The sequence below is a fragment of the Cupressus sempervirens genome, chromosome 3 (genome assembly GCF_028749045.1).
Source record: "Cupressus sempervirens isolate cs-2001-9-10 chromosome 3, ASM2874904v1, whole genome shotgun sequence".
Lineage (NCBI taxonomy): Eukaryota > Viridiplantae > Streptophyta > Pinopsida > Cupressales > Cupressaceae > Cupressus > Cupressus sempervirens.
This window is the reverse complement of record NC_143120.1, coordinates 678,045,745-678,066,962: the sequence shown is the minus strand read 5'-3', so window position 1 is coordinate 678,066,962 and position 21,218 is coordinate 678,045,745.

Genomic DNA, 21,218 nt, shown 5'->3' with positions numbered 1-21,218 from the left:
TTTGTTGAACATTAATGTTTACTATGTTAATATTTTGTAAAATGTAACTAATGTTTTATTATCAACTACTAAACTCTATGCTAATGTTTTGAAAAATGTTTACTATGTTAATGTTTTGTAAAATATAACTAATAGGTTTGTTGAACATTAATGTTTACTATGTTAATATTTTGTAAAATGTAACTAATGTTTTATTATCAATTACTAAACTCTATGCTAATGTTTTGGAAAATGTTTACTATGTTAATGTTTTGTAAAATGTAACTAATGTTTTATTATCAACTACTAAAAAAACCACATAAAATATATCATGTAATAACTAAAAAACATTAAAAAAAACAAAAAAATCACATACCTCTTCTGACCGAAACACTCTAGCTGCCTGGTAGCCTCTGTAGTGAAATGAACAGTGAAAATGATCGCCAAGAGAAAATTTTTGTTATTTATAAAACCAAAAGGGTTACGGTCAAAATGCTTCTAGCTGAGAGGGTTTTGGCTAGAAACCTCAGTACCATGTTGATGCCAGAAAGTGCCACATCTGTACGGCTGAAAACATTATGGCTGGAATTGTTTCGACCGAAATTGTTTCAGTTGCAACCCCTACAGATATCACCAAAGGTGACATAGGTTTGTGCTTCCACCCCATCATGATGATGGATCATTGAGTATGATCTGAAATATTGATGTTAAAAATATACAGACAATCTAATCCATAAGCTATTAATTTTTTACTAACTTAATTTACGCTATTGTTTACTTGTCAATCGTATCCATTTAACTAGTGTGGATTATTTTATGTAGTACACTTTTTTACATTCCTTAAACTCATTAAGTCAACATATCTCTCTTTAGAGTTTTACTTTAAAGACTTAAAAATTTAAGATATGTATACTTTGATTATTTTATCATATTTTCATATTTTCTCATGTTTTGATTCCCCTTGATAAGTAGGATATGCTTTCTAGAACAAGTCCAATTGTGATATTGCTATCAAGTTTCAACTGTGCAGTTTTTGAGTCAAACACATTGACCCATGTTTCATGAGTAGTAGTTCACATGAACTCATTTATCATGAGAATGAATGTGACACTTAACACTCATTGGATATAGGTGATTCCCCTTTCTCATTTGTAATCCACATATTACTTCTATTGTATATTTTATGATTTATTTTATGACCTTGTTTTTGCCCATTTGACCCAACCTTACATTCACGTTTAGATTTTTGTTTTCAAATTCAATCTCTTGTTGATTTTATAATTTTTAAATATAAGAGTGTTTTATATTGCTTCATCTTTGTATCTCTCATGATCATAGTGCTTTGTTTATTACAAAAACTCATAATAGTTCTAATTTTCATTTATGAGTAAGTGATTATCTCAACTCTAACATGGCCACTCAATCTAATAAAAATAAAGTATTTCTAGAGATAATATCAACAATTTGAGGGTAACATTAACCAAGGATATTTTGATAACGATGTTCATATTTGACATGTAAGAATTGGTATTACTTGGAAAGTAATTATGGGTGCATATACCTGAGCACCCAATCTCCATAATAATTAGGATATGTGTAGGATCATGGTGGGCCAAAAAGTGGCAATGTGAAAAAAACCAAGGATATTTTGATAACGATGTTCATATTTGACATGTAAGAATTGGTATTAGTTGGAAAGTAATTATGGGTGCATATACCTGAGCACCCAATCTCCATAATAATTAGGGTATCTGTAGGATCATGGTGGGCCAAACAGTGGCAATGTGAAAAAAACAAGTCTACAAATGTCCAAAAGTACTTTAGAAGCTGTGTTTACTTTTCTCCCCCAATCCTAATACCAAAGAAAAAAATCCATTACCTAAGAAAATTAGATACCTATCATATCGGGTATCCGATATATCAGATACCCAATCCTTCATCGCCCATACTAGGGAATCTCATGGGAATTGGAGGGTTTGGATTCAAACTTGGTGAGAAGTTGAGATTCTCTCTTGTTGATCCATGTGATTACAATTCTATTGGTCAACTTTATGCCCTTTTGGTTGTTATAGAATGAGACAAATAAACAAATTTGTCTTCTAATTCTCTTTATAATTACAAGTTGTTGCATATAATTAATATAAAAAGTTTATAACATATACTATATAGGATAGTATTGTGTCATATTAAATATTATATAGGATATAGGATATTATATACTAGAAATTGCACCTAAGGGTGCAATAAGTACGCTGAATAATATTGTTGTTGAATTGAAACATTTTTAATTAATAATAATAAGTGATAGATATTGAATTATAACTAGATGTCCATCATTTTTTTTTAGCTATACCATCATCATTTTTTTTAACGATCCTATCTAGGAAGGTCTCACGGTTGAGTGGGAGTGATGGAAAGTGAGGGTATGCTAAGGGTTGACAAGTTTAATGGGAAAAACTTTTAGTTATGGAAAGTGAAAATGGAGAATTATCTTAATCAGAAGGATTTATGGAAGTTGTTGGAAAGAAAATCCAAGAATCGGGGATCTATTACTATAGACAATCAAAAATGGTTTGCATCTATGATTTCATCAAAATGAAGCACCATTTGACATATAACACAGTTTTTGAAAGAAAAAGTCTTCACCTCATTCCAATTGGTCCTCATCTCATCTCTTTGGTCTTCTTTCACTCATATCTCCATTCATCACCATGATCATGTGTTTTGATACATCAAATCATCTTCGTCTTGCATTCCTACATTTCTACGTCATCCTACATTGTCTTTCAAGCTTCTAGGGCTTTCCACCTATTCCAACCTTAGTCTAACCTATCTTTGACCAATTTTGACCAAATGTGATCATGTTTGACTAATTTTATCCATGTTATGACCTCATTCTATCATTTTGGACACTCACACAAAGTTTTAGGTCATTTTGAGCCTATTTTTGGCCCCCGAAGTCTTCTAGGGCACAATCTGCACTTTTAGAGTGTACTTGGGCTTCCCAAGTGCACCATGGGCACACTTGGTATTGTCATAGCACACTTGGGCTTTCCAAGTGCACACTAGGTGCACTTGTGTGTATTTTGGGCACACATGGGGTAGTAAGATGCCCATAATTGCTCCCAGAGCCCCTATGTTGCACTTTGGAGGCCATAACTTTTGCGTTTCAACTTTGATTTGCAATCCATCAGTTGCATTGGAATTTTATCTTTTTGTGAAAAAAATGAGCTATAATTTTCATTATTTGGTCACTATATTGAGTGGTAATCCAAGAAATTACTCTTGGGCTCCTGATTGACCCCCATTAGGCTGATTTTTGCCCCTAGAGACTTCTAGGGCATACTTGGGTTTTCAAAGTGCACCATGGGTGCATTGGAACTATCATAGTGCACTTGGGCTTGCCACATGCACACTGGGCTTACTTGGGTGCATTTTGGGCACACTTGGGGCAGTAGGATGCCCATAACTGCTCCTAGAGCCCCTATGTTGCACTCCGAAGGCCATAACTTTTGCATTTCGACTTCGATTTATGAACTGTCAGTTGCGTTGGATTCATATATTCATTGTGAAAAAATTGAGCTATCATTTTAATTATTTGGTCACTATATTGAGTGGTAATCCTTGAAAATGCTCTTGGGCCCTTGAATCAACATCACTTTTCATACTAATTCATCCCATTTTCTCATTCTACTAACTCTGATATTTTTGGCTAACTTTTTTGTGTCTCAACAGTGTCTATCATCATTTATATCCTCTTTCACATCAATTTCACATCATTTTGGAACCATTTTAGCATCATCAAAAACCATTTCAAATCAACTCAAAACCATTTGAGATCAACTCAGAATCATATCATATCAACTTGAAATCATTCCAAATCAACTTGGAATCACTCCAAATAAACTCATAATCACCTAAAATCAGTCCTAACCAACTCAAAACATGTAAAACATCCCAAATCTATCATCATTTATCCAATCCTAGGCATTGTTGTGGCTTTCAGTGCCTTAGAAGCCTATCAATCTATCAAATCTTATCAATTTGACCTTAGTACTGTCATGGTTCTCAATGCTAGGTCAAACTATCATTCACGTCATCTGATCTTTGACATTTTTGAGTCTCTCCATATCATATCATGGCATTTTTAACCATTTAATAACATTGATAGTGTCCATCAATATTATTATGATCAACCATATCAATCAATCTTGATCTTGTAGCATTTATGATATCGGTTAAATGTTACGTATCTTTAATTCATGTCATGTGTCCTTTTCATGTTATCAATTTTGATCAATCAATCAATTTGACAATGACTTTGGTCTATCCATCATCATTCTAGTCAATCTCCATTATCATCACATTTCATCAAAGGATACTGTTGCATTTATCAAATCAAACTGGCTAATCATCTACTAATTTTCTCTATAGGATTACATAACCCATAATTTAATCCTATGTCATTTCACTAATTATTCTTCATAATTAACCTTCTTAATTAATTGATATTTTATTAATTAATTGGTTCATCATCCACAAACCATGGAAATTCTTTATTTCCTAAGTCATATTTTCCTCCATTAATTCCATTTTCACTAATTTCTATTTGTGTGGAATAAGAGATTTTTAATTCAAATATTTTGCACAATATTGACATCATTATGACACATGGATGTGAAACCTTATGGATTCTCCTTTGACACTTGGCTAATATATTTCATAATCCAATATTCTTATTCTCTTACACACATCCATATTTTGCTTCCATTGTCATAGATTCTTGTCTTTAAGCGGGCTTTAGGTTTCATATGATGCGTCATAGATTCTCTTCCCTCTTTAGCCAAGCTTGACTTCCAAGCATCATACAATCCTACACTTGGCATCTTGTGTCATATGTATCATGGATTCTCCAAGGAATCTCTTGCCATGTCACAGATCCAAGGTGAAAATTCCAATGCTCTCATCTTCATTATTTTTTATAAAATGAGCATTCTTCCTCTCATTTTGGGTCCTAATGTTAGGTCTTTTCAAGTCCTTGGGTCTTTAGTATTTTCACTCCATCTCTCACACTAAAGTCACAACTTCAAGTATTCTCATAGAACCATCATTATCATAGAATTTTGCTTCAATATTGTGTGCACTATAGGCAATTTGGAGGTACATCACATGGAGAAGAAAGAAGGACATGGGAGCTAGAAATGAAAGAGGGAGTTTTAGATTTTATTTCTTGTTTTGATTCATTTGGCTTTCATGGTAGACTAGAGGGTGTCAATGTATGATTGTTGATTTTGTGATTTTCTCATACTATGTTAGACATTAGCCCATTTTCTAGGTCCTACAATGACAAATGATGACTGAGATATTTTAGATAGAAAGGAATGTGGAAACGTTCAGTTATGCTTGGTACCATTAGTGGAATTTAACGTTAAAAAAGCAAAGATGACAAAAGAGTTGAAGGAAACCCTAGTGAAATTGTATGAAAAACCCTATGTTTCAAATAAGATATTTCTCATGAAGCATTTATTTAATATGAAAATAGTAGAAGGTGGATTTTTTAGGATCACTTAAATGAGTTTAGTACTATTACTAGCTAGTTATCTTCTGTGGGTATTAATTTTGATGAAAAAATTAGGGCTCTCTTGATTTTGTGTTATTTGCTTGTAAGATGGAATGGCTTGGTAGTGGTTGCGAGTAAATATTTTTCTAGATCTGATACCCTAAAATATGATGATGTGATCGTTGTTATTTTGAGTGAGGAAACTCATAGGAAATCCTCTAGTGGATCTATATTAGGAAGTGCTTTGAACACACAAAGTAGATGTAGAATGATTGGGAGAGGAAATAATTCTAGAAATTGTGAGAAATCAAGAGGAAAGTCAAAGGGGAAGAGGTCTAAATCCAAACAACCGAGAGATTTTTGGTACTATGGGAGATCAAGGCATAAGAATAAAGATTGCTAGATTTAAAAGAACAATGAAGGAGATAAACCAGCAGGGAACAAGGAGATAAATGTGGTAAGTAACAAATCCGAAGAGGATGCTTTGCTTCTCTCTTTAGAAAGTGTTGATGATTGATGGGGTTTAGATTTTGGTGCTTCATTTCATGCTACACCTCATAGAGATTATTTCATTAATTATGTCTAAGGGGATTTTGGGCTTGTTTATTTGAAGGATAATGACCTTGTCAGATTTTTGGAAAGGGAAAAGTTAAGATTAAGTTGTAGAATTGGAATCATTGGCTACTACATGAGGTACTACAAGTTCCAAGGCTAAGTAGGAATTTAATTTCAGTAAGGCAACTCAGTGATGAGGTTTGTGTAGTTACCTTTAATGATAATAATTGGAAGGTTTCAAAAGGTTCCCTTGTATTAGAAAAAGGTGTGAAAGTAGGCACCTTATATCTTTGTATAGATCATATTGTTCCTTTTACTTTAACTATTTCAAATAAAAATGAATGTTCAAGAACAATTGCTGCAACTGAGCAGGGAGAAAAATAGCTATCGTAGATTCTAATACAACGCTATGGCAAAAAAGACTTGGGCACATGAGTGAACAAGGTATGAAAATATTTAATTCAAAGAAAGTTTTATCAGGTTTGAAATGTGTTAATATGGATTTCTATGAAAGTTGTGTATATGAAAAAAAAAAGAGAGTGAGTTTTGTGAAGAGCAGGAAGAAAAATAAAAGATAAAAATCAGATCTTGTGCATATAGATGTATGGGGACCAACTCAAGTATCTTCCCTTGGTGGCTCAAATTATTATGTTACATTTACTAATGATGCAACTAGAAAAGTATGGGTTTATTTCCTTAGACAAAAATATAATGTATTTCAAACTTTCAAAAAATGAAAATGCTTTGTTGAAAGTGAGATTGGAAAGAAATTAAAATGTCTCAGATCTGATAATGGTGGTGAGTATTGCAGTCATGAATTTGAAGATTATTTCTCCATGAATGGCATTCATGGATAGAAAACTATTCCAAGGACTCCACAGGAAAATGGAGTGGTTGAATGCATGAACATAACAATAATGGAGCATGCAAGAAGCATAACATTGCATGCAGGGTTTCTTGTAAACATGTGGGTAGAGGTTGTTAATACTGTTGTGTATTTGATTAATAGAGGTCCCTCTACTCCTTTGGGTTGTGATATTCTAGAGGAAACATGGATTGGTAAGAAGGTGAGTTATTCTTTTCTCAAGACCTTTGGTTGTGAAGCATTTTCTCATATAAATTCTGAAAATAGAATCATGTTGGAAGCTAGGTCAAAGAAATGTGAATTTTTTGGATATGGCATTTATGAATTTGGTTATAGCCTTTGGGATTTTGAAAATTATAAAATTCTAAGAAGTAGAGATTTCATATTCAATGAGAAAGTGTTGTACAAAGATTTGGTTACAACAACATGAGAAGAAAGAAGATGATTGCGTATTGTTGGATGATACTTCAAAAGTTGATGTTCCCATAATTCCTCATGATTTGCATCAATTGCAACAACAAATACCACACACCCTAGTGAATGTTAGATGGTCAACGATGCTAAGTAGACCTCCAAAAAGATTTTCTCCTTCCTTGTATTCTATTTTGCTTACTGATGTTGGTGAACCTAAATGTTATGATAAAGCTATGTAGGTGGATACAAAGATTAAATGGGAGTCTACAATGAAAGAAGAAATGAACTCTTTGGTGAAAAATAAGACATGGGATTTATGCAAGTTTCCTGTAGGTAAAAGGGCTTTACAGAATAAATGGGTTTATAGGTTAAAAGAAGAGGATTGAGGTAAAAAATAAAATAATGCCAGGTTAGTTTTAAAAGGATTTGCACAAAAAAAAGATATTGATTTTGATAAGATATTCTCTCCTATTGTTAAGATGACTTCTATTTGCATTGTTTTAAGTATTGTGGCTACTAAAGATTTGCATTTGGAGTAGCTTGATGTTAAAACAATATTCCTTCATGATGAATTGAATGAAGAGATATATATGGCTCAACCACAGGGATTTGAGGTCAAAGGTAAGGAGAACTTAGTTTGTAGATTGAAGAAAAGTTTATTTGGCTTGAACCAAGCACACCGACAGTGGTATCTAAAATTTGATAGGTTTATACATGAGCATGGATATAATAGGTGTCATTGAGTTCATTGTGTTTATTTTAAGAGTTTGGATGATGCAAGCTACATTATTTCATGTTTTTATGTTGATGATATTCTTGTAGCTAGGTCTAACATGGATCATATTGAGGGGTTGAAATGCCAGTTAGCACATGCATTCTCTATGAAGGATTTGGGGCCAAAAAAATGAATCCTTGGTATGTAGAATTGTAGAGATAGGAAGAATAGGAAATTGACTACATCTTAGGTTTATTATATTGAGAAGGTGTTACAATGTTTCTTTATGGAGAATGCTAAAGTTGTAAGCACACCTTTACCTAGTCATTTGAAGTTGACTAAAGATATGTGTCCCAAGACACAAGAAGATGAGGATAAGATGTCTAAGGTACCTTATGCTTTAGTTGTAGGAAGCTTGATGTATGCTATGGTATGTACAAGGCTAGATATTGCACATGTAGTGGGAGTTGTTAGCAAGTATATGAGTCATCTAGGAATTGAGCGTTGGAATGCAGTTAAATGGATTCTCAGATATTTGAGGGGAACATCCAATAAGTGTTTAAATTTTGGGGGCGCTACTAATAATTTACAAGGCCACATTCACTTAGATTTGGTAGGGGATATTGATACTAGGTAGAGTACTACAAGTTATGTATTTACTATTGGTGGGGCAACATTGACTTGGGTTTCTAGGTTATATAAGGTTAATGCTTTATTCACTACAGAGATAGAGTATGTTGCTACTATAGAGGCAACAAAGGAGATGATATGGCTTTAGTTCTTCTTAGAAGAATTGGGACACCCTCAGAAGGATATTTATTTTTTCAGCAATAGTCATAGTATCATTCATCTTGTAAAAAATTTAGCTCTACATTCAAAGACAAAAAACATACAGTTACAAAACCATTTCTTTCAATCACTTTTGGATGATGGATAGTTAAAGCTGGAGAAGATACATACACATGATAATCCAATAGATATTTTTACCAAGTAGTAACAAGGGAGAAGCTAAATTCTTCTTTAGCTTTGGACATATGTTGTCATGAAATATGTTGAAAGGGATCATAGGTTATACTATGACCCCTAGAGACATATGTTGTCATGAAATGTGTCAAAAGGGGTCATAGGATAACCTATGACCCTTGTTGACCCATATTAACAAATGTAATATGTTCCTAATGGTCCTAGGACCCCTAGGGACATATGTTATCATAAAATATGTAAAAAGAGGTCATAGGTTATCCTACAACCCCTTTCAACCCATATTGACAATTGAAATATGTGACATTTGTTGTCATAACATATGTCAAAAGGGGTCATAGGCTATCCTAGGACCCCTTTCCACCCATATTAACAAATAAAATATGTCTCTAGGGGTCTTAAGTGTTGGAAATGATTGAAATAATCATAAGAAAAGCTGTTGGAATAATATATGGAACTAGTAAAGAATGTCCTCAATCATTGTTTTGTCATTGATGTCAAACTTGCTACTTGCAGGAATGACAATTGCTTTAGTGATCCAAATACTATCAATTAGTTGATTGTCAAGGAGGAGGCAATCAATAAGATGTAACTAGAACACCTAGTGAAAGGTTGAAGTTATGATGTTATAATGAAGTACAAGGATCAGCTAGGCCATTGATGAAAAAGTGTATTTGATGACATACTATAAGATACAAAGAATGGGCACATTGAAACATATCAAAGATTTAAGGTTTTAGCTAAGTCTTTTGTAAAACTCAAACTAAGTTCATTAGAGAGGAGTCGAACAAGCTAGTAAGAGCCGAGCAAATTTCTAGTTGACGCCAAGTAAACTATAGATGCCGAGTAAACTTTAGATGTCGAGTAAACTCCAGATGGCGAGTAAACTCCAGATGCCGAATAAACTCTAGATGCCGAGTAAACTTCAGATGCCGAGTAAACTCCAGATGCTGAGTAAACTTTAGATGCTGAGTGACACAAAGCAGAACCAAGTGTCGAGCAGGTATAGGTGCCGAGTAACATAGAGGTGCCGAGCACCAGTAACTCAATAATGCTGAGTTGCTGCATTATTTTGAAAATTGAAGATTCATCAGATCTAAGCCAACAAGGTTGTTATCTAGAAATTTGTGAATTGAAAGGAGGATAAGAATGATGAGCTGGTGGCATAGAACACCATGTAGAACATTTTTAAGGATATAACTGGCGAAGTTTCTAGAAGAGAACAAGATATGGGGTAGATACATTGTATCCTACCTAATCCATTTTGAAACCCTAAAATTGGAGAGGGAGAATTTAGCGGCAAAGGAAAATCAGATTTCTATTTAAGAAGACATAAGTTAATGAAGGAGAGAGAGAGAGGTGGTCAAGCATAAAAGTATGAAGTACTGAAGAAGGTGCTAAGGAGAAGAAAGCACAGGAACTTTGTTTGGATAGATGACCACAAGGATGATTGCGTTGGAAGAATGAGTAAGTAGACTCAAGGAGACAAAGCTTGAGAGGAAGACAAGCAGTCAAAGCTGAAGCAATTGAAGCCAAGCATAAGGATTGAACTGAAAGTGTGATATGAAATCTGCAAAGTATGTTGTAAGTTATATCAAATCAAAAGACCATTATCGTTACTTTTTAGCAATTGTAACAATAAGTTTAAATCCTATGGACTTAGGTTGGTTTAATAGCCATAAGATAAATCCTTTAATAGGGTGACATTCCAAGTGAATGTTCTAAAGACTTTTAACCAGGCCCATTCCTAACAGTTTGGTGAAATCCTCTAACAAGGTCACATTTAATAGTGTGTTGTAAGCCTTTAACAGGGTAGTCTTTTAACAGGGCATCACTTCAGAAGAGTGAGAAACAAGTAGCATGTTACTGGTGGTTTTTTCCAAACTGGGTTTCCATGTAAATCATTGTGTCATGTGTTGATCTTGGATGTTTTATCTTTGCATATTGATAACTGTAACTTGCTTATATGATTGATTTAAGTTTGGATGGATGAAAAGTGTATGGATTCGTTAAAAGTAGTAAAAAGTTATTAAAAGGGAATTTTGGACCTTGAATAACTGATTCACCCCCCCTCTCATTTATTCTAAAGAATTCTAACAATAGGTATCAGAGCTTGATTGCTGATTCGGTTTAAAGGGACTACAAGCAGAAAAGATCAAAATGTCAAAAAGAGAAGTTCCCAAGCTCAACAAAGACAACTTTGTTGTATGGAAAAGTTTGATGAAGCTACATCTTGGATCCATAGGAGATTATGCCCAAAATTCAATTATCACTGAACATGTAGATCCAACAGGTGCTCCTACTGCAGAAGACATGAAAAACAAGCAAGAACACAATCAGACAATGCTGGAAATTGCCTCTGCACTCAGCTATGCTGAATTTGATGATATCAAAGGATGTGACACTGCATTCAAAATGTGGAAAGCCCTATCAGATATCTATGGAGGAGATCAGAATGTATAAAGAGCAAAAAGAGAAAGTATCAGAGGAAAGTTTGATGACATGAAAAGGGAAGAAAATGAGAATGTTGCTCAATATGGTGCAAGGATAAAGGAAGTGGTAAGTGCAATAAGATGCTTGAGTGGTCAACTGGATGAAGATACTGTTAATAGTAAGTTCTTAAGAACCTTGCTCCCTATCTATGCTATTAGAGTATCAGCAATATAAGAGCTAAGATGTATACCAGGAAATAATGCATTTGAGTTATCTAACTTTGACAACTACAGACCTAAAAATGTTGAATCTACTTTTAAGGCCAAGTTATCACTGAAATATGTTGAACAGGTGAAATCAAAGAAAGGAAGAAAAATGAAGTATGTATCCAGTGATAGTAGCACTAATGAGGAAGATGTGGAACAATTGGAAGCATTACTTGCTAGATGATTTCATAGGGGTAAAGGAAAATTCAAAGGTAAGATGCCTATCATTTGTTTCAATTGCAATGAAGTAGGTCATATTGCTGCAAGGTGTCCACAGAAAAAGGATTCGAAGGAAGGCAACAAATACAAGAATAGAAGAGATGATGACGAGAGACATTACAAAGAAAAAGGTAAGAAGTGTTATATTGTTGAAGAAAATTCTGATGACAATGATGATGAAGTTGTTTATGTAGCCATGAAGGACCAATCTGATGAAGAAGAGACCACAGCACTGGTAACATGTATAAACAAGAATGACAGATGGATCATAGACAATGGATGCTCACATCACATGATTGGAGACAAAAGTAAGTTTGTTAACTTTACTCAGTATGATGGAAATAGTGTTAGATTTGGTAATGATGCTCCATGTCAAATCAAAGGAAAAGGTTCCATTAAGCTCACAAAACAAATTTCATGTGACAATGCATACTATGTTGAAGGATTAAACTACAATTTACTGAGTGTCTCACAGTTAGGCAATATAGGTTGCAAAGTGGAATTTGGAAACAAAACTACAAAAATCTATGATACTGATGGTAAACTGATAGGAAAAGGAGATCAAACAAAGAGTAATTTGTTTTACCTTGATATGGATGATGTTTCTTGCCTATTTGCAAAATTTGATGATGAATGGTTATGGCATAGAAGATTATGTCATGTCAACTTTGACAATCTAGTCAACATACATAAAATGAAGAAAGTCAGAGGTTTACCAAAATTGAAGAAGCCTGATAATATCATGTGCAAATAATGTCAGCTAGGAAGGATGACAAAGTCAAGTTTCAAAAGCAAAAACTATACATTTAAAGAGATACTTGAGTTAGTTCACACGGACTTATGTGGTCCAATGGAAATACAAAGCTATAGAGGAGATAAATACATAATGCTATTTGTTGATGACTATTCCAAGATGATGACTGTTATGTTCTTAAAACAAAAATCTGATGCTTTTCAAATGTTTAAATAGTATGTGGCTAGAGTTGAAAAGGAAACTGAAAAAAGCTTGAAATGCCTAAGATCAGATAGAGGTGGTGAATTTACATCAAATGAATTTGAGATATTCTATAATGATAAAGGAATCAAAAGACAAACGTCAGCTCCTAGAACTCCCCCACAGAATGGAATTGCTAAAAGAAGAAACTGATCTGTGATTGATTGTGCCAAAACACTAATGATGGAAAAGAATGTTGCCCTAAAATACTAGAGAGAAGCGGTAAGTGTAGCTGTTCATACACTGAACCGAGTACATGTCAAGAAAGGTACAAATACAAAACATTTTGAATTATGGTATGATTACTCACCCAATGTAAAACATTTCAAAGTATTTGGTTGTAAATGCTTTGTCCTTAAAGATGTTAGAAATGGAAAATTTGATGCAAAAAGTGATGGAAGCATATTCCTTGGTTATTCCACTAAAAGTAAGCCATATAAGAGCTTGAATATTGACACTAACAAAATTGTGAAAAGTGCAAATGTAAATTTTGATGAGCACAAAAAATTTCAAGTTGAAGTACCAAAAAAAATGGAAGAGTACAGAACCTTTGTGTATTCTTATGAAGGAATGACTGATGATAAGGATGATGTTAATCAAATTGAAACTCAACAACAAATTTCAGAATCAGCCGAGTCTCAACTAGTGAATGTCGAGTTGCATTCAGAAGTCGAGTTGCAGAATGAAGGAAATGGACAATCTGATTCTGAAAATAGTACACATGATGAAGAACAACCTCACAACGAAATGCATAGTGATCCTGAATCTGAAAGATCAAACATGGAAACAAGGACAGAGCCAAGGTTATCCAAATATGTAAAAAGACATCACCCTGCTGAATAGATAATTGGTGAAAAAGATGCAAGACCAATGACAAGGAATAGACTAAGACAAGAATCATGTCTAATCAACAAAACTAAACCCAAGACAGTATATGGTGCATTACAAGATGATGACTGCTATAAAGCTATGGAAGAAGAAATTGATCAAATAAGAAAAAACAAAACCTGGAGTTTGGTTCCTAGACCAACTGACAAGAATGTGATTGGCACCAAATGGGTATTCAGAAACAAACTAGATGGTAATGGTGAGATTACCAAAAACAAAGCTAGACTAGTATGCAAGGGTTATGCTCAAGAAGAAGGAATAGACTATGGAGAAACATTTGCTCCTGTTGCTAGAATGGAAGGAGTAAGAACTTTACTTGCATATGCTATCTACAAAGATTTTAAAGTCTATCAAATGGATGTAAAATCTGCTTTCTTAAATGGTATACTAGAAGAAGAAGTCTAAATTGGACAACCAGAAGGATTTGTTGATGAAAACAACAGGGATATGGTGTGTAAGCTATATAAAGCACTCTATGGGTTGAAACAAGCACCTAGAGCATGGTATGAGAGACTTCACAAGTATCTAGTGCAAATTGGATTTGAAAGAATTGATGATAACAACAACATGTACATCAAAGCTGAAGAAGGTAAAGACGTTATTGTATCTAAAATTTTTGTGGATGACATAATATTTGGTGGTAAGGAAGTACTTTGCAAAGGCTTTGCTAAAAAAATGAAACATGAATTTGAGTTGTCAATGTTTGGAGAAATCAAATTTTTTGTTGGATTGCAAGTACATCAACTCAAACATGGAATATTTGTTACAAAATCAAAATACATCAAAGAAATTCTTAAAATGTTTGGATTGGAGGAATCCAAACCAGTTAGCACACCAATGGCAACAGGAAATAAGCTGTCCAAAAATGATGAGTTAGCTGAAGTCAATTAAACAATGTACAGATCTATGATTGGAAAACTACAATATGTTGTAAATAGTAGACCAGACATAGCATTAGAAGTTGGAATAGTGGCTAGGTTCTCTGCTAATCCTAAAGAAAATCATCTCATAGCAGTAAAAAAAAAAAGAGACATCTTAAAGGAACTGATGAATTTTTTGTATACTACAAAAAGAATGAAAAATTTGAGCTCAATACATATACAGATGTAGACTAGGGAGGAAACATTGATGATAGAAAAATCACAAGTGGAGGTGCATTATTTCTAGGCAAAAGGCTGGTCACCTGGACTAGCAAGAAACAAACATGTACATCCTAGTCCACTGCAGAGTCAAAATATGTGGCAGCTGCAGTCAATTGCACAAACATTGTGTGGCTCACACATCTATTGGAAGGAATGAAAGAAGAGGTAACAAAACTTGTGATATTGTATTGTAATAATACAAGTGCTATAAACATATCCAAAAATTCAGTGATGCATGCAAAAATCAAGCATATTGCAATCAAGTATCATTATGTCAGAGAATTGGTAGAAGAAAAACAAGTAAAGTTGGAATACATTCACACAAAAGAACAAACTGCAGATATCTTCACCAAACCATTGCCCAAGGATGCCTATGAATATCTTAGAGGCAAGTTGGGGGTAATACCCCTAACTCAAGAAGTTTAAAGCAACAAGGAAGTTGTCCTGCATCAACATGAATAAATCATTGAAATATTAACAGGTTGATGCAAAGGATGATAGTAGGAGCAAAAACTCCAAATCAGTCACAAGCATGGTGACAGAGGGAGAAAATCAACAAGAAGCCAAAGCTTATATTTTGCATGATAAAGATGCATCATCTTTGGCATTTATGTCAAAGAGGGAGAAATATGCAGAAATATGATCAATACAAATAAAGAGGGAGATATACAAATAAAGAGGGAAATATATATGAAAGAGGGAGATATATGAGATCAGTAGTAAAAATACAGCAATACAACATTTACAATCTTGGTGGTAACTAAGTTGATTAATTGATCAGTTTGGTTTGCCATCAATGCCAAAGAGGGAGATTGTTGGAAATGATTGAAATAATCATAAGAAAAGCTGTTTGAATAATATATGGAACTGGTAAAGAATGTCCTCAATCATTATTTTGTCATTGATGTCAAACTTGCTACTTGCAAGAATGACAATTGCTTTAGTGATCCAAATACTATCAATTAGTTGATTGTCAAGGAGGAGGCAATCAATAAGATGTAGCTAGAACACCTAGAGAAAGGTTGAAGTTATGATGTTATAATGAAGTACATGGATCAGCTAGGCCATTGATGAAAAAGTGTATTTGATGACATACTATAAGATACAAAGAATGGGCACACTAAAACATATCAAAGATTTAAGGTTTTAGCTAAGTCTTTTGTAAAGCTCAAACTAAGTTCATTAGAGAGGAGCCGAGCAAGCTAGTAAGAGCCGAGCAAATTCCTAGTTGATGCCGAGTAAACTATAGATGTTGAGTAAACTTCAGATGCTGAGTAAACTCCAGATGCCGAGTAAACTTCAGATGTCGAGTGACACAGAACAGAACCAAGTGCCGAGCAGAACCAAGTGCCGAGAAGGTATAGGTGTCGAGTAACATAGAGGTGCCGAGCACCAATAACTCAATAATGCTGAGTTGCTGCATTATTTTGAAAATCAAAGATTCGTCAGATCTAAGCAGATAAGGTTGTTATCTAGAAATTTGCAAATTGAAAGGAAGATAAGAATGATGAGCTGGTAGCACAGAACACCATGTAGAACATTTTTAAGGATATAACTGGCGAAGTTTCTAGAAGAGAACAAGATATGGGGTAGATACATTGTATCCTACATAATCCATTTTGAAACCCTAAAATTGGAGAGGGAGAATTAAGTGGCAAAGGCAAATCAGATTTATATTTAAGAAGACATAAGTTAATGAAGGAGAGAGAGAGAGGTGGTCAACCATAAAAGTATGAAGTACTGAAGAAGGTGCTAAGGAGAAGAAAACACAGGAACTCCGTTTGGATAGATGACCACAAGGATGATTGCGTTGGTAGAATGAGTAAGTGGACTCAAGGAGACGAAGCTTGAGAGGAAGATGAGCAGTCAGAGTTGAAGTGATTAAAGCCAAGCATAAGGATTGAACTGAAAGTGTGATTTGAAATTTGCAAAGTATGTTGTAAGTTATATCAGATCAAAAGACCATTATCGTTACTTTCTAGCAATTGTAATAGTAAGTTTAAATCCTATGGACCTAGGTTGGTTTAATAGCCATAAGATAAATCCTTTAACAGGGTGACATTCCAAGTGAATGTTCTAAAGACCTTTAACCAGGCCCATTCCTAATAGTTTGGTGAAATCCTCTAACAAGGTCACATTCAACAATGTGTTGTAAGCCTTTAACAGGGCAGGCTTTTAACAGGGCATCACTTTAGAAGAGTGAGAAACAAGTAGCATGTTTCTAGTGGTTTTTCCCAAATTGGATTTTCACGTAAATCATTGTGTCATGTGTTGATCTTGGATGTTTTATCTTTGCATATTGATTTACTGTAACTTGCTTATATGATTGATTTAAGTTTGGATGGATGAAAAGTGTATGGATTCATTAAAAGTAGTAAAAAGTTATTAAAAGGGAATTTTGGACCTTGAATAACTGATTCAGCCCCCCTTTCAGTTATTCTAAAGAATTCTAACATTAAGATCACTACCGACATATATTATCATCAATTGTGTAGGGGTCATAGATTATCCTTTGACCCCTTTGACCCATATAAAGAAGTGAAATATGTCTTTGGGACCCCTAGGGACATTTATTGTAATGAAATGTGTCGAAAGGGGTCATAGGTTATCCTATGACCCCTTTGGACACATGAACAAATGAAATATGTTCCTAGGGGTCTTAGTACCCCTAACGACATATGTTGTCATGAAATGTGTTGAAAGGGACCTATGACCACTTTCAACCCATATGAACAAATGGACTATGTACCTAGGGATCCTAGTACCCCTAGGGACATATGTTTTCAGCAAATGTGTCCAAAGGGGTGATAGGATATCCTATGACCCCTTTTAACCCATATGAACAAATGAAACATGTCCTTAGGATTGCTAGGACACCTAGGCACATATGTTGTCATGAAATGTGTCAAAATAGATTATAAGTTATCCTATAACTCCTTTCAAAACATATTGACAAATAAAATATGTCCATGGGGTCCTACCACCCACAGCACATATGTTGTCATACAATGTGTCATAACCTATGACCCCTTTTGACCCATATTAACGAATAAAATATGTCCCTAGGGGTCTTAGGACTCCTAGAGACATATGTTATCATGATATGTGACAAAAGGGGTCATAGGTTATCCAATGATTCCTTCCAACCCATATAAACAAAAAAAATGTCCCTAGGGGTCCTAGGATCCTTTGAGACATATGTTGTCATGAAATTTGTTGAAAGGGGTCATGGGTTATCTGATGACCTCTTTCGACTTATATTAATAAATGAAATATGTCTTTAGGGGTCTTAGGACCCCTAGGGACATATGTTGTCATAAAATATATCGAAATGAGAAATAGGCTATGCTATGACCCCTTTCAATCCATATGAACAAATGAAATATGTCCCTAGGGGTCCTAGGACCCTTAGGGACATATGTTGTCATGAAATGTATCAAAAGGGGTTATAGGATAACCTATGACCCTTTTCAACTTGTTCAAACATATGATATATGTCACTAGGGGTACTAGGACCCCTAGGGACATATTTTTTGTCAAATGGATTGGAAGGGGTCATAGGTTACCCTATGACCCCTTTTGGCCCATTCAAAGATACAAGATATGTATGTATAAGACCTAGGACCCCTAGGGACATATGTTTTCATTTAATGGGTTAAAAGGGGTTATAGATTTCTCTATGACCCCTATCAACTTATTCGAACATAAGACACATGTCCCTAGGGAACCTAGGATACTTAGGGACATATGTTGTCATTGAATAGGTCGAAAGGTATTATAAGTTTCTCTATGACTTCTTTAGACCCATTTGAAAATGTCAGATATGTCCCTTGGAGTGCTTGGACCCCTATGAACATATATTATCATTAAATGGATTAAAAGGGGTCATATGTTTTTGTATGACCCCTTTCAACCTTTTGAGCATGTGTGATATGTCACTAGGGGACTTAGGATCCCTAGGCACATATGTTGTCATGAAATGTGTCAAAAAGGATCATAGGTTATTATTTGACCCCTTTTGACCCATATGAACAAATAAAATATATCCCTAGGTTCGTAGCACCATTAGGCATATATGTTTTCATGAAATGTTTTGAAAGGGGCCATAGGTAATCTTATGACCCCTTTTGACACATATGAACAAATAAAATATGTCCCTAGCAATTTGAGGACCCCTAGGGACATATTTTGTCATCAAATGTGTCATAATGGGCCATAGGTTACCCTATGACCCCAAAGGACATATGTTATCATGAAATGTGTTGAAAGGGGTCATAGGTTATCCTATGAACCCTTTCAACCCATATGAACAGATGAAATATGTCACTAAGGGTCTTAGGAACAAATGTTGTCATGAAATGTGTCAAAATGGGTCATAGATTATTCTATGACTTCTTTGGGCCCATATTAACCAATAAAACAAGTAATATATGTTGTCATAAAATATGTTGAAAGGGGTCATAGGATAACCTATGACCCTTTTCAACCCATATTAACAAATGAAATATGTCCTTAGGGGTCTAGGACCCCTAGGGACATATATTATCATGAAATATGTTGAAATGGGTCATAGGTTATCCTTTGACCCCTTTCAACCCATATGAACAAATATAATATGTCCCTTGGGGTCTTAGGACCCTTAGGGACGTGCTATCATGAAATTCATCGAAAGGGGTCATAGGTTATCCTATGGCCTCTTTTGACCCATATGAACAAATGAAAAAGTAGTAGCCCTAGGGACATATGTTGTCATGAAATGTGTTGAAAGGGTTCATAGGTTATCATATGACCCCTTTTAACCAATATGAGCAAATAAAAAATGTCCGTAGGGGTCTTAGGACCCCTAGGGACATATGTTATCACCAAATGTGTCCAAAGGGTGATATGATACCATGAGACCCTTTTGGCCCCTTATGATCAAATGAAATATGTTCCTAAGGGTCATAGGATCCCTAAGAATGTATGTTGTCATGAGATGTGTTGAAAGGGATCATAAGTTATGCTATGACCCCTTTTGACCCATATTAGCAAATGAAATATGTCCCAAGTGGTACTAGGACACCTAACACATATGTTGTCATGCAATGTGTTGAAAGGGGTCATAGGTTATCCTATGATCCCTTTCAACCCATATTAAAAAATAAAATATGTCCCTAGGTGTCTTAGGAACCCTATGGACATATGTTAAATTTGGGTCATAGGTTATTTTATGAGTACTTTTGACCCATATGAACAAATCTAATATGTCCCTAGTGGTCCTAGGACCCCTAGGGAAATATGTTGTCATGAAATGTGTCGAAGGGGGTCATATGTTATCCTATGACCTCTTTCAACTAATATGAAAAAATTAATTGTCCCTATGGTTCGTAGGACCACTTTGGGACATATATTGTTATGAAATATGTCAAAAAGGGTCATAGTTATCCTATGACCTCTTTCAGCCCCTATGAACACATGAAACATGTCCCTAGGGGTCCTAGGTCCTCTAGTGACATATTTTGTCATGAACATTGTTAAAAGGGGACATTGATTTTTCTATGAACCCTTTTAACCCATATGAACACATAAACATGTCCCTAGGGGTCCTAGGGCCCTTAGGGATATATGTTATCATGAAATGTGTTGAAAAGGGTTATAGTTTATCTTGTGATCCTTTCTAACCCATATGAACAAATAAAATATGTCCCTAGGGGTCTTAAGGCCCCTATGAACATATATTTTCACAAAATTTGTTGGCCCCTTTTAACCCAAATGGAAAAATGAATTATGTCCCTAAGGGTCCTAGGGCCCACAGGGACATATATTGTCATGAAATGTAACCTATGACCCCTTTCAAACTATACGAATAGATGATATATATCTCTAGGGTTCCTAGGACCCCTAGGGACATATGTTTTCATGAAATGTGTTAAAAGGGGTCATAGGATAACCTATGACCCCTTTCAACCCATATGAACAAATGAATTATGTCCCTAGGGGTCTTAGCACCTTAGAGATATATACTATCATGAAATATGTCAAAAGGGGTCATATGTTATCCTATGACCCTTTTTGACCCATATGAACAAAAGAAATATGTTTGTAGGGGTCCTAAGACCCCTAGGGACATATGTTGTCATGAATTGTGTTGAAAGGGGTCATAGGTTATCCTTCGACCCCTTTCAATCCATGGGAACAAATGAAATATGTCCCTAGGGGTCATACGAC